The sequence below is a fragment of the Gopherus evgoodei genome, chromosome 3 (genome assembly GCF_007399415.2).
Source record: "Gopherus evgoodei ecotype Sinaloan lineage chromosome 3, rGopEvg1_v1.p, whole genome shotgun sequence".
In the NCBI taxonomy this organism is placed as follows: Eukaryota; Metazoa; Chordata; order Testudines; family Testudinidae; genus Gopherus; species Gopherus evgoodei.
In genome coordinates, this window is record NC_044324.1 from 22,551,403 (window position 1) to 22,565,238 (window position 13,836).

The 13,836-nt window shown below is 42.1% G+C and overlaps 1 long non-coding RNA gene across 1 annotated transcript in view; it reads right to left on the reverse strand.

Moving 5' to 3' along the window:
- LOC115649493 overlaps nucleotides 1-12,682 on the reverse strand; it is a 28,557-nt gene extending 15,875 nt beyond the window's left edge. The window contains exons 1-3 of the long non-coding RNA XR_003999834.1: nucleotides 12,559-12,682; nucleotides 12,037-12,236; nucleotides 11,375-11,488 (exon numbers count right to left, since the gene is read on the reverse strand). This is a non-coding gene — a long non-coding RNA (uncharacterized LOC115649493). The remainder of the gene's footprint in view (nucleotides 1-11,374; nucleotides 11,489-12,036; nucleotides 12,237-12,558) is intronic.
- Nucleotides 12,683-13,836: the final 1,154 nt, after the last annotated feature.

Sequence of the window (13,836 nt, forward strand, 5' to 3'; positions counted from 1 at the left end):
TCTTCCTCACAATCGAGAGTTGGGGCATGTGCACTGATGACCATGGAATATTGGTTGTTGCTGAGCTTAAGCTGAAGAGTCATGAGACGCTCTTTGATCCCCAGGGGAAGCTCCAAAAGCTGACTGGTGATCTTATTTTTGATGGCAAAGCCAATCTCATGAATGCGTCTCTCTTTAGGTGGCTTTCCTTTCCAAAAGAAGGTGAAGCCACCTCCATCCTCTTTTAATTGGCCCTCGGCCTGGTTGGTCTCACTAAGGGCTGCAATGTCGATGCTGAGTCTTGCCAATTCTCTGTCAATTATGGCTGTGCTTCTTTCTGAGCATTCACTGTGCTGAGACTCCATAGGAGTGCGGACATTCCAGGTGGCGAAATTCATTGCTTTATCACTCTTATTTGGCAGCAAAGTTGAGTGGTCCCACTGGATACAGCCATCCAGTAGGAAGAGTGTGAGACAGCCTGTTTGGGGCACCTTTCATAGTCCCCACCCTATTTGGGATGAGCAGAGGGGATCCTGAAAAGACCTTGTGCAGGAGGTCAGACTAGATGATCATATTGGTCCCTTCTGACCTATGAGTCTATGAGTCTATGAGAATATCCTTGGCAAGCAAACAAAATGGGTATGAACGCAGTCAAAACAAATTTGTTTACAATTTGAAGTATTCACTCAATTATATTAGTACATTACATTACTACTGTCTATCTCTATGAGAACAATAAGGAATCACATGTAGGAGACTCTGAAACCCAGGATACACACAAAATCCAAACCAATGAGGCTGTCTTTTTGTCACATTCTACCCCAGAATTTTTCTGTCCTCCTCCACCCAGTCTAGCAGGGCGCCCCAAGTGATTGCTTTCTGAGCTCAGCTGCCATTGTTTGTAACAAGGTGTAAAAGATATTTAACTTCATTGGAGATGGCAAATGTTCTAGGTCTTAACCTAACAGTGGATACAAATCATTTCTAACACAAAAAACAGGCTCTTGCTTGCTTGCCCTTTGGGGTTTTATTGCTTATCAGGATATGTGGAATCACATTAAGATGTGTTCCCTTGTTCACCATAAAATATTCATGAATTATAAAAATAGCTTGATAATAAACTTCAGAATACTACTTAAATATGCCCACGCAGACTGGGGGGGGGGGATCTATGGTTAGCGTTGTGAAGGATAGATGCTGGCAACTGATCAGAGCATCCTGCTAATAATGTTAATTAGATCCTGGAAGCATGCTCCATGCATTCTAAGGTTGGAGCATTACCGCCAGTGATGAAACTTGCAAGATGAACATCAGAAAACATCTTCTGTATGAGGCTTCTTAAAATTCCATAAATCACACAGAAGCAATTTGTTTCCTTCAGAATTACAAAAAGAAAATTGCAGCTGGAATGCCTTCCAGCTGAGGATTGCCAGTAGATAACAAATGTGCTTCCTAGAGCAATTATGGATGAATAATTAAATGCTGACAGGCAGTGTGGTCTAGTAGATAAGGAACTAGAGTGGAAATCATAAGACTGGGATTCTATTTCTGGTTCTGCTGCATGACCCTAGGTAGGCCATTCCACTTCTCTCTCTTGTCTTTCTAGAGATACGTTTTCTGGGGTAAAGACTGTCACTTACTATATGTTTGTACATCCCCTAGTGCAATGGTGACCCAGTCTTCATCGCAGCCTCCAGAAGCTACAAATAATAATAAAGTACAAATAAGCAGGGTAAAAGAAATAATGGACACAGCCATTTTTGAAATTGGTCGAGGCAAGGTCTTCTCATTGTGAGTTGGCATGTTCTGTGCTCTTCAGGTCACATTCAGGCTTACATCTCTTTTACTCGCAGTTGGCCTTGGTTTAAAGCTCACCAGGGAATTGCAAGTCTTTTTCTAATTAGCTTGACCCAATAAGACATAGACTGCATTTAGACCTTAAGAGAGGCCAGGAACCTATCAGAATCTCCATGGGCAGTTCCTTTTAAGACTCTATTGAAAATGTTAACTTATTAACTATTATTATTGTATTGTGGTAACACCAGGAGCCCCAGTGATGGACCCAGATCCTCTTGTGCTAGGAGCTGTACAAACACATAACAAAGCAATGGTCCTTGCCCCCAAAAGTTTACAATCTATGTGACATTCTCCTAGTTAACCATCTTGAAACCTGTTATGTTTGACAGCTGTAAATCAGGAGCTCTCCAACTCAGTTTTCTAAACATTTCTTAATGGTGAAATCTATTTTGGCTAAAAGTGAGCTCAGCTGTATTCTTAAACTGCATAATAATTTCCCTCAGGGAAGTGATGGAAGAGACATTTCTTGAGTCACTGGATGGACAGAGCTCTGGAGAACACACAGGCAGGAACAATACTTCACTGGTAGGTGGCTGGGCAAGCCAGATTTGAAGCCCTGTGAATCTCAGAAGTTTGAAGATGAGTTTTGCTGTGGAGCTGGATGGGGAAATATGTAACGTGAGGAGGACCCATGTGTTTCTGTTTATGCCCCTTACTGGATACCATGTAGAACTTGCTCATAGTGCATAGGTCACTCTCTGTTGGCTGGCTCACCGAAGATTTAATCCACAGTACTACTACAGCAAAAGATGATTCTTTAACTAAAGTTTAAGGGCATCTGCTTTTAGAGGGTAAGCTCCAGGGTTCTCTGTTGTTCTCTGCCGAGGACCAGGAATCCCACATAGGGATCAATCCTCGAATGTCTCCAACAGGAGGACATGATAAGTCTTTCCTACCTCTAAAATCAATGCAATCTAAGAATTTAGCTCAGGCACAGAAGAGCTGGGAGGAGGAATTTGAAGAGATTATGATGACAGATAAAGAGGATGCTTAGAAAATAAAACTGATTAGAAAAAGGAGAGAAAGAAGCGAGACTGCACAGAAATTTCCCAAGCTCAACACACCTTAGAAGCAGTAACAGGCTGTTTTAATATTCCCTGTACTCCCAGGAAGAATGAAATGGTGGAATAATATCATTTCTTTACTCAGGATCAAGCAGCTGGGGAGGGTATAGAGGAGTATGGCACCAAAATTTAAACATGCTAGCAGCCAGTTGCAATTTTGGAAATATTAAAGATTCATTGATAAAAGAGCAGATGGTGTTTGGGATCTGACAGTCACAAGTATGAGAGCGGCTGCTGAGGGAAGCTGACCTAACTTTGAGGAAAAGCTTGGAGAAATGAAGGGCTACAGACCTATTCAAAGAGAGGACTGGAGCCCTGGAAATGCAGTCAGGAGAAACTGTCCATGCAATACATAAGAAACAGAAATCAAAACCAGATACAACTTTAGTAGATGACAATGGTACAGAAACATGCAAGTACTATGGGAGAAAACATGTAAGACAGAAAAAGAGGTGTCTGGCTTATAGGGGAAAATGCCATATAGGTGACAAATTTAATCACCTTGCAGTCAAATGTTTGTCCAGAAAGAAGAAAAACAAATCCCAGGTATACACAGTAACTGAAGAGAGCAACAGAGCGTATGAGGACATTATGTGGGTGACCGAACAGTGGGTAAACACAGTGCAAGAAGACCCTAGTAGGCATCAGAAAGAGTTGCATGGAATCATGTTACTTGTGAAGAAAGCGATACAATTTCAGTTAGATGGTGGCAGAAGTTGTAATATTATCCCAGCCAGTCTGTTGAACCCAGAGATACAGTTAGAAGAGACTAGCCAGCTTTTACCTATGTACATTCATACCACATTGAAGCCCCTGGGGAAATGTACAATTATATTAAGAAATTCAAAGAACAAAAAGAAATACAGACTGGACTTTGTGGTCATAGATGATGAGATTGCAGTACCACTTCTGGGCAGCAAGGCCACCCAAGCCACCAACCTGATATAAGTATAATTCCAAAACATAATGCAAGTGGATAGCAGAGTGACTGAAGATTCCTTGGATGACATTACCTGGGATCAGGTGATGATACACAGGAAGTATAGGAATGTATTTCAGGGAGATGGATGACTGGACAGTGTTTATAAAATAGAGATTGACACCAGTTAAATTGCCAAAAAAGAAAAGTACCTATTGCCTTACTATAGCCACTGAAATACAAACTGCAGAGCCTAGACAATCATGGAATTATACAGCCTGTAGAGAGGAGCAGTCTTGGATAAGCAGTCGGATAGTGGTAAGAAAGCCATCCAGAAAACTAAGAATATGCATAGACCCAAAGACATTAAACAAAGTTTTGAAATAGGTAGCCATTTCCTTCAAGTAAGGACATATTACCAGTTTGGTCTAAAATGAGACTTTTTACAGTATGCAATGCAAAATGTGGATTCTGGCACATCAAACTGGATGAAGACTCCAATTATCTGAAGATTAAGGATGCCAATGGGAGTCAGTCCAGCACCAGAAAACTATTACAGAGCAGAGTGACCCAAGCATTGGAGGGCCTGACCAGGATCTGGACTATAGCAGATCATGTACTGATAGTGCGGGAAGATTACAATCCAGAAGAATCACAACGACATCATGACTACAAATTACTACAGCTTTTACAGAGATGAGAATATTAAACTGAACATAGACAAGCTCAGGTGGAGAGTAACCTAGGTGCCACATACTGGACATTTGTTGACTTCCAAAGGCCTGAAAGTGAGGGCAATTAGATAAATGCCAAGACCCAGCAACGTCAAAGGAGTCCAAAGATTCCTGAGACTAGTCAATTATTTAGCAAAGTTTTGCTAACATCTGTCTGAGATCTGCCAGACAGCTGCTGAGACAGCTAACACATTGAGACACCTGATAGCAGGGGTTCCCAAACTTAGTTCACGGCTTGTTCAGGGTAAGCCCCTGGCGGGCCGCGAGATGCTTTGTTTACCTGAGCGTCTCAGTGAGAGCTGTGAGCGGCCATACCTACAGACACTCAGGTAAACGAAGCACCTCACGGCCTGCCAGGGGCTTACCCGGAACAAGCCAAGTTTGGGAACCAAGTTTGGGAACCCCTGCCTTATAGGAATGGATGGACTGACAGGAGCAAGCATTCCGGAAGGTAAAAGAAATAATTGGGAAAGCTCCCATTTTGAAACATTACAGCACAGAGGAATCCCTGATGCTGCACTGTGATGCATCCGAGTCAGATCTAGGGGCTATCAGTCGGCAAGAGGAACAACTTGTCAAGTTTGCAAGCAGAGTATTGTCTGTGACAGAGGAGGGCTATGCTCAAATTGAAAAAAAGTTGTTAGCAATACTGTTTGGAATGGAAAAGTTTGACCAATACACTTACCGTTGCAAAGTGGAAATACAATCTGACAGTAAACCTCTCAAAAGAATGTAGAGAACGTCATCACTCAGCGCACCATAGCACTTACAGCAGATGATGATGATGCAATTGCAGAGGTATGATGTACAGATCAAGTATGGCCCAGGCAGAGACTTGATGTTGGCAGACACCATAAGCCATGCATATCTGCCACAACCCAGCAAAGAGGGATCCGTAGAGGCTGATGTGGAGACAATAAATATGATACAGTACTTATCTATCTCAGAAGAAAGGCTGAGAGAGATACAGAGCAAGACAGAATGCTGCAGACATTGAACCTCATGATCCTACAAGAATGGCCAGCCACAAAAGACCAGCTATCTAAAGAGGCACATTCTTTCAGATAAGGGATGAGTTATGTGTACAGAATGGCATTATATAGCCATGAAAAAAAGTAATTATTTCAGCATCTTTTAGAAATGAGATTATACAAAAGTTCATTCATCGACCTGGGAATTGAGTGTTACTTAAAGTGAGCCAAAAAGATTATATACTGGCCAGAAATGAAGGAATGATTATAGACATTCATGGAAAAGTGTGATATATGCATATCCTGGGAAGACCGTCAACTGAAAGAGACCCTGCGACAACATGAAGTTCCAGAAAAACCATGGGCGGAAGTGGGAAGTGGATTTTTTTACCATTCAAGGCAAAGGATACATGATTATTGTAGACTATTTTTCCAATTTCTGGGAGGTAGACAATTTACCAGACGCAGGATCCAGAACAGTCATATGGAAGATAAAAACACACTTTGCATGGATGGGATTCCAGATATCATGTGTTCTGACAATGGACCACAGAGTTTTTTTTCAGGAGAGTTATGGAAGTTCAATAAGGACTGCGATTTTGGTAACATCTTCACAGGAGTAGCCTCAAAACAATGGCAGAGTGGAACCAGCAGTAAAAACTGCAGAGGCTGATTCACACTCAGCACTACTAGATCACAGGAATACTCCTTCACAAGGCCTAAATTCTAGTCCGGCCCAACGATTGATGAGCCAGAGAATGAAGACACTCTTGTCAGGTTGTCAGAGCCTGTGTATTTGGGTGCTTCACTTGGTGAACTACAGAAAAAACAACAAAAAAGACAAGTGTTTTACTACAACAGATACATGAGAGATCTGCCCATTCTGGAGCCGAGCGACAAAGTGCATATACAACCATTAACAAAAATGGACAAGTTCTGGCAAAAAGCTACAGTGACGCAACCAGGAAACATATTAAGTGCAAATATCATCTATCAAGTGCAAATGGATATGGACAGATAGTGAGGCGAAACCATAGGCACCTCAGGAATATAAAGGAAACCTGTAAGGACAGTATGGACACACATCTTACTGTTCTACAGCAGGAGACTTCCAAGTCAGAGTTGTTAGATGTAGAAAATGTCAGAGGCATACCAGAGGATAGACAGGAGGAAGAGGGTGTTTCAACAGATATGCCAGCAACACCAAGCCTAGTAACTCTGGTGGTCCAGATTGGAGGAAGACAGCACCAGGGAGGCACCAGTGAACCATACTGTACTAAAGGATGGTGGATTATTAAAAGACCTGCTCATCTGAGGGATTTTGTGTGATGATCTTCCAAGTTGTATAGGTATATAGCTAGACAAACTGATATGGTGATAAACACAGTAACCACAAAACCGGTCAGCATCTGAAAGGAATACGTTAGATTATGTTATCAGTTATTGCTCGAGTGTTTGACAGTTTTCTGTAAAAGAGAAGGGATGTAACAATATGAAAGTGGTAGCAGACACTTTCAGGCAGCAGACTGTTTGGAAGCGACACTGTCTGGGAAACTGTCTGAGAAGCCATGAGCCTGAAGAAGCCATGTTGTGAGCAGCCACAATGAAGCTGGGGTTTGTTAATTAACCCTGTGTCAGAGTGAGATTGTATATGGCAGAAGATCCAGACACAATGGAGCATAAGACAACCATAATATCAAAGAAAATTCAAGTTCCTCTGCTCCCAAAGGACTAGACACATACCACAGGTAGTTCCTCCTTAAATCTTCCTCTTTTATCCAATAAGGCAATGGGGAGACCAACCCGGGAATAAATTTGTTTAGGTTTTATTAATTAAATGAAAATGAAGCAAAATGTATTTGTACAATGCTAAGAATTCTAAAGACACAGACAGACAAAGGCAAACTTAGGTTATTAGCTAATAACATTTCTGTTCAAAGTAACGAGACTTACAGATTCAGCTTCTGAGGCTTATCCCAGCTATGGCAGCTAGTTGTCCTTTACCTGGAGACAAAGTCCTTTCCTCTTAGGATCTGGTAGAAAAAAAGTTTCCTTCCGTTAGGCAGCTTTTATCCAAAAACGCTGCCGTGTGAGTGTTCTGACCCCACATCTTACAGATGCAAAAGGTGATTTGGTGGGGGAGGGGGGAGTCCGTGAGGTAATTCTTCAGTGAAGTCATCCTGTGTAACTCTTCCCTGGGTGGCAGTTTCCTCTTCTCCCCTGTCCTGTAAACAGGGTTCTACGTACTGTATTGAGAATCAAGGGGTTTCCTCTGGACATGTTGCTTTTTAATGGGTATCAACTGACCACTCTCCCTGCTCAGGGATGTAGCCATTTTTTATGGGAGAAACTCAGTAATGATTGATGGCTCTTGTTATCACGGGGTCTGGCCCAACCACGTGAGAGTTATGTTACACACATGTAAAGATATTATCCTAACATGAGAATTCAGAGATTAGCATATGCGTATTAGTCACCCACTCACCAGCATTTAAGAAAGTCCAAAAATTACATATATTACTGCAATTTTAACCACTTAATTTTAATAATGTTCCGCCAGCATTAAGCCTGACATATTGTCAGTTGATACTCAGACTTAGAGCTGGCCTAAGCTTTCAGCCCTTCTTCATAGAGGACTAGAAGAGCCCATATAAAACCCTTCTTTTAAGGAATTATAAATAAACGATATCAGAAACTACTACAAAATACAGATAATTTCAAAAAGATCAAATTCACAGTGTCCTTTTAAAAATAGTAGGGTGTCCTACTGCCACTACAGAACTCAGTCTATTATTTCCTAAATGCCTCTTGGAAATGTGTTTTAAGCAGAGACTGGGACAAGGAATGGCGGGTTGTTTGACACAAATTATTATTGTTACCGGAAGATGAATAATAAGAGAAAAGGGCCTTTGGGGAATAGAAACTGCTGGTGTGAAAAGATGCCAGTAACAAAAATCAACCAGGCTCTTTGATTAGGAGAAATTTTGGAACGGGTACCAAGCCGCAGGTCTGAGAGGAGTGATATGTTTCACACCACAGCAGGTAACTATGGGTGCCATTCAAGTTGGATATGGAATTAGAGGTACTGGAGTCTCCTAGGCTGTGGTTGACAAGAACTGCATCATTAAACCGTGAGGTTTAGACGAGTGTAGGAGAATATGTGCGTGAGGGAGGCACCAACAGGTTTCTGAAATGTAATATGGCTTTAAGGTACCTACCATATTTTTAGGTCATTCAAGATATAATGGAGATTTTATAGGACTGGAAGCTTCACCCTAAACTCAACTCTAACTCAACCTAAACATTATCTATTATATAGAAAAAGTTTGGATAACTTCCTCTTCCCACCCACCCCATTATAAATCAACGCGCATAGAGCATATGTTTGAACTTAAGCACTTGTTTAAGTATTTTGCTGAATCAGGACCATAATGAACAAGAATTTGACAAAGTTCCTCTGTTTATTAGCTTCCAGGAAATGCGCATTTGTTTTCAGTAGATGTCTAATGAAGATAGATTTGTTTAAGATGTCAGTTGATAGAGCCAGAAACCAAGACACATCAACAAAACAAAAGCCCGGGGTTCATTATCAACAACAAAAAACCCGATGCTGATTATACATCCAACAGTACTGGTGTAATGCTTTCAAACTTTCATTAACTTCACTCTCACATTAGAGGTGATTATTTCTCTAAATGTCTGATGCTGAATGATATATGTGCACTTGTGTGACAGCAGCTGGATAGCTATAATTTTACTGAGCTGGAAGAAACATGGAAAGTCACCTGTACTCTTAACTATTTTATTTCTTTTATGACTTCAGTATGAATCCCATTCCTTAAAAGCTACTGGTTAAGCTTACATTTGTCAGGGGAAATGTGGGTGTTTTATCATACCAGCTGTTAAAAGTCTCCTACAATTCTGCAAACTGTTTTAAGAGTCCTTGCTTTTATCACTGCTCAAACTTTCAAGCGGTCCCCAGAACAAAGGAAAGAACAGCTGGGAAGTTTTAAAAACAGCAACGTCTGCCGTTTCACCCAGGTTCACGCACAATAATTAATAAAGCTCTTTTTCCTCCTCCATTCAAAATTTAAATGCACAATCACTTTTGAGTAGATGAACATGACTTCTTTGTATTGTTGACATTGGCACTTCCCTTTGTATTCCAGGAACTGCATACCCCTGATCCAAAAATGCAATTAATTATTGTTATTATTAATAGAGGCGAACCTGGTAGAGGCCCCATTGAGTTAGGTGCTGTACTAGATAAAGAATATGGGAATCTGCCAATATCTTGCTCAGCTAAGAAAGAAAGAGTCACAAACCTATAAAAGAGTTAACATAAAAATAGCTACATACATGGAGAAATCAATGATCCATCCAGTCTAGTATCCTAACAGTGGCCAATTCCTGATGCTTGCAAGGAAGCCAAGCAGAAAAACAACCCCAAGCTCAATAGTGCCCTTAGTTTCACAATAATGCAGTGAGAGAAAATTGTTTCTTGTTCCCATCTATTATCAGTTTATTCTTTGAAGTATGAGGACTGGACTGATGATCTTTGTAATTTTATCATGATTAGTGTAATTAAAGATACTGGGGTAGGTTTTCACTGACACGAATGGCACAGAAAGCCAATGAGAGTTAGGAGCCATTTTCACTTTTGAAAATCTATCCTGCTGGCCTTCATCACATAAATGACTTTTCCACTTTCTTGAAAGTTACAAAGCTTTCTGCTTTAACAATATCCTGTGGCAGGGCATTCCATAGGTTATATATACACTGAGTTCAAAAGGACTAGTAAAACAGTGCTCTGGTGTGATACCAAAATGAGTACCTCATTCATGGCAAGTAAGTCTCTGAAATGGTATGACAGATACAAAGTAAGACACACAAGTATTCAGCAGTACCTTCAAGTAACTACTCTGTTCCAAACAGAGCTTCAAAATCTGATGGTATCTATATAATAGAAATGTAATTAACAATCTTTCACTGGCCATTGAGAGATAAACTCAGAATGTGGCCACCAACTCTTGTTGATGGCCGCTCTGACAAACCCATTTCTCTGTCCCTGCCTCCCACGCACGGCCCTTCAGCGAGAGCTTGTCCTGGGGAAGGTGGCTCGGGAACTCATCGGCCACATGGAGTGTCCCAGGCTCCCCGTATCCCAGACTGGCGGGAGCGGGGGAGCTGCCCAGAGGAGGGCCCTGGCAACCGAACACCACAGCTGCCTCCACAGACAAGAGTCGCCTCTGGCACCATGCAAACCAGCCCCATGTATCTCCAGATGCATTGCCCAGAGCCCCCAGAGAGACTGCGCAGTGCACAAACACCAAAGAGGCATGTCTCACTACCCTTGGTAACAGCTATTCAGCAGCAACAGCTGGGTGCTGCAGGGAGGGGGCTGCTGCTTATCCTCCCCCTCCCCAATCTCCACCCAAGCTTTGGAGGCTGTTGTAGCTGCCAAAAAATCTGCTGGTAGCCACATGAAGCCATGGTGGCCACATTTCAGAAATGCTGCACCAGATGACCTAATACGGGGGTAGGCAACCAAAGGTGGCAAGCGAGCTGATATTCAGTGGCACTTACACTCCCTAGGTCCTGGCCACCGGTATGGGGGGCTCTGCATTTTAATTTAATTTTAAATGAAGCTTCTTAAACATTTAAAAAAAACTTATTTACTTTACATAGTTTAGTTATATATTATAGACTTATAGAAACAGACCTCCTAAAAACGTTAAAATGTATGACTGGCACGCAAAACCTTAAATCAGAGTGAATAAATGAAGACTCAGCACACCACTTCTGAAAGGTTGCAGGCCCCTGATCTAATAGAACTTTACCATTACTTACCTCTGTAGCTGTAGGAATGTGATATATCAAGATTCCAATGGAAGATGAAGTTGGATTCTCCAAATGGATTCACAAGCTTGAAATGTTGCACGTATTCCAAATAAATTTCAGGTTCTAAGAAAATGGCAGCGTTTAAGTTACAATCTATTAGATACTTTAACAAATACTTACAGCAGGTAAAAAAATGGAAAGCACCTAAGTGACTTAGGGGATGTCTGCATTAGAGCTGGAGGTGTAATTTCCAGTCCGGGTAGACACAGCCACGCTAGCAGTGACTGAGCTAGTGTTCGGAAACAGAAGCGTAGCCATGGCGGCATGGATGACAAGAAGAGATAGCCCCCCGAGTACAGTTCTGTCTGAGACCTTACGTCTACACTCGAGGTGGCTTCTGCTGCCACTCACACTTCCATGGCTACACTTCTATTTTTAGCACACTCACGCGATCAGAGCTAGCACAGGTATGTCTACTCGAGCTGGGAATTACACCTCCAGCTCCGGTGTGGACATACCCATAGTGGCATAAATCCCACCAAACACTTTATACACACACACACACACACACACTTTCTCTCCTTGTCCCCCCCCATCACAAACATAGGGAGTGCATTAATGCTTTTTGCCATAGCTTGCCCTCATACCGCATGCACTGGGTAGCTACCTACCTGCCATAGTCCATCTCGAAGCGCAGTTATTAAAGTACTTTGGATTCCTTTGAATTCAAACACTATGGGCCAGGCTGGGTCCTTACTCACAGTCAGCAGCACCATTCTTCCCAGCTGCTCCAGTGGGGCTAGTCATGGTGTATGGTAAACAGGGGATCACAATTCTTTGAGGTAAGGATTAGGAAGCACCTTGAGACCTCCTGAGGAAAAGCACATACATAGGAGCCAGGTATTTTTATTATTCTGATCGGTGCTGAACACCTTAAAATGCTCAATACCTTGCAGCATTAAGCCTGTGGTGTCTCTGATGGTGGAGACAGGCCTCAGCTGTCGTCAATATAAAGGGGATTCTTTACTGAAGCTTCTGAGCACAGACAAGGAGCCTGTCATTCCCCCTGGCTCTCAGCTCAGACTGCTTAATATCAGTAGTGAGCGTCTCCCTGGCTCAGACAGTCATGGAATAGACTGCCAACTGCTACACACTCCGAGAAATATAAGCTAATACAATCACTTAAAAACTACCTCATTTGTTTCCAAAGCATATTGACAGGGCCTGATTCTGCTCTCCCTTGCACTGAGTTAATTCCATTAGCTTCAATGGTTATATTCCTGATTTATGTTCAAGCATTTTGGCTTTGAAACAGAGCCTCAGTCCCCCAAGTCATTAGTGGCTCGATAGACTAACAGTGTCACTGAAAGGAAAAAATAAGGAGCACGTGACCAACTCGGGTCCCAGACGGAGAATTTTCCAAGATGGTGAGAGTAGCACTTCCAAGAGGCAGCATTTAAAAATCATCATTAACAAAAACAAGCCCTTTACACAGTCACCCCCAGGCACTTGGGCCTACATTAAAATAGACTTAAAGAAACATTCATGGACTTAAAATAAAACTCATTTTTAGAATGCCAGCAAAATTGTCTCCAGCGTTCACTCTGGCTTTTCTAACAGTCTAGTTCTTAAATTACTCACCGGGAAAGGAAACAGGTTTTTTTTTTTTTAAGCTAAAAGAAGCCTGTGTATGAAACAAGGCTGGAAGAACTCGGCCAAAATGCAGCCTGCCGGAGGTGGGTGGCCTGCAGTTGATATGGTGTATATTCCATATTGTCATCATGATTACAGTAGCAGCTAGAGCAGGGATACTCAGACATCAACGGTTCAGGAGCCAAATTAGCAATCAACGTTATCCAAAAGAGCCACAGGAACGGGAATTCATTGTTTCATTTACTATAGTACTATATGTTCATATTTAAACAGTGTGACAAGGGAAATATTTTTATATATATAATTTTCACGGCTTGGTTAATAATGTTGATTGATTAATAATTAAACCACACAGTGCTTTAATATCCTGTGCTGCAAAGAGCCGCAGGAGACACTCCTGAGCCTCAGTCTGAGCATCACTGAGATAGAAGCTCCAACCAAGATCAAGGCTCCACTGTGCACGGTGCTGTGCACGGCCGGCCCCTGCCCCTGGAGAGTTTACAAATTAACTGGGCAAGACAAAGGGTGGGAGTGAGGGACATTACAGATGGGGAACTGACACACAGCAAGATCAAATGATTTGCCCAAGGTCACACAGGAAGTCAGTGGCAGAGCTGGACATTGCCCTCAGATCTCCTGAGTCCCAATCTAGTGCCTCAACGACAAGATCATTCTTCCTCTAACTAATGTAACTGTCCATCTTATTTCTAATGTGCCCACGTCCTTGGTATCTAAGCGCTTATCTCAAGAACCCTGTTTGAGTTTAAACGTCAAATGTTGCACTTCTGGAGTCCACTCTTTTCTTCTTGGTGCCAGTG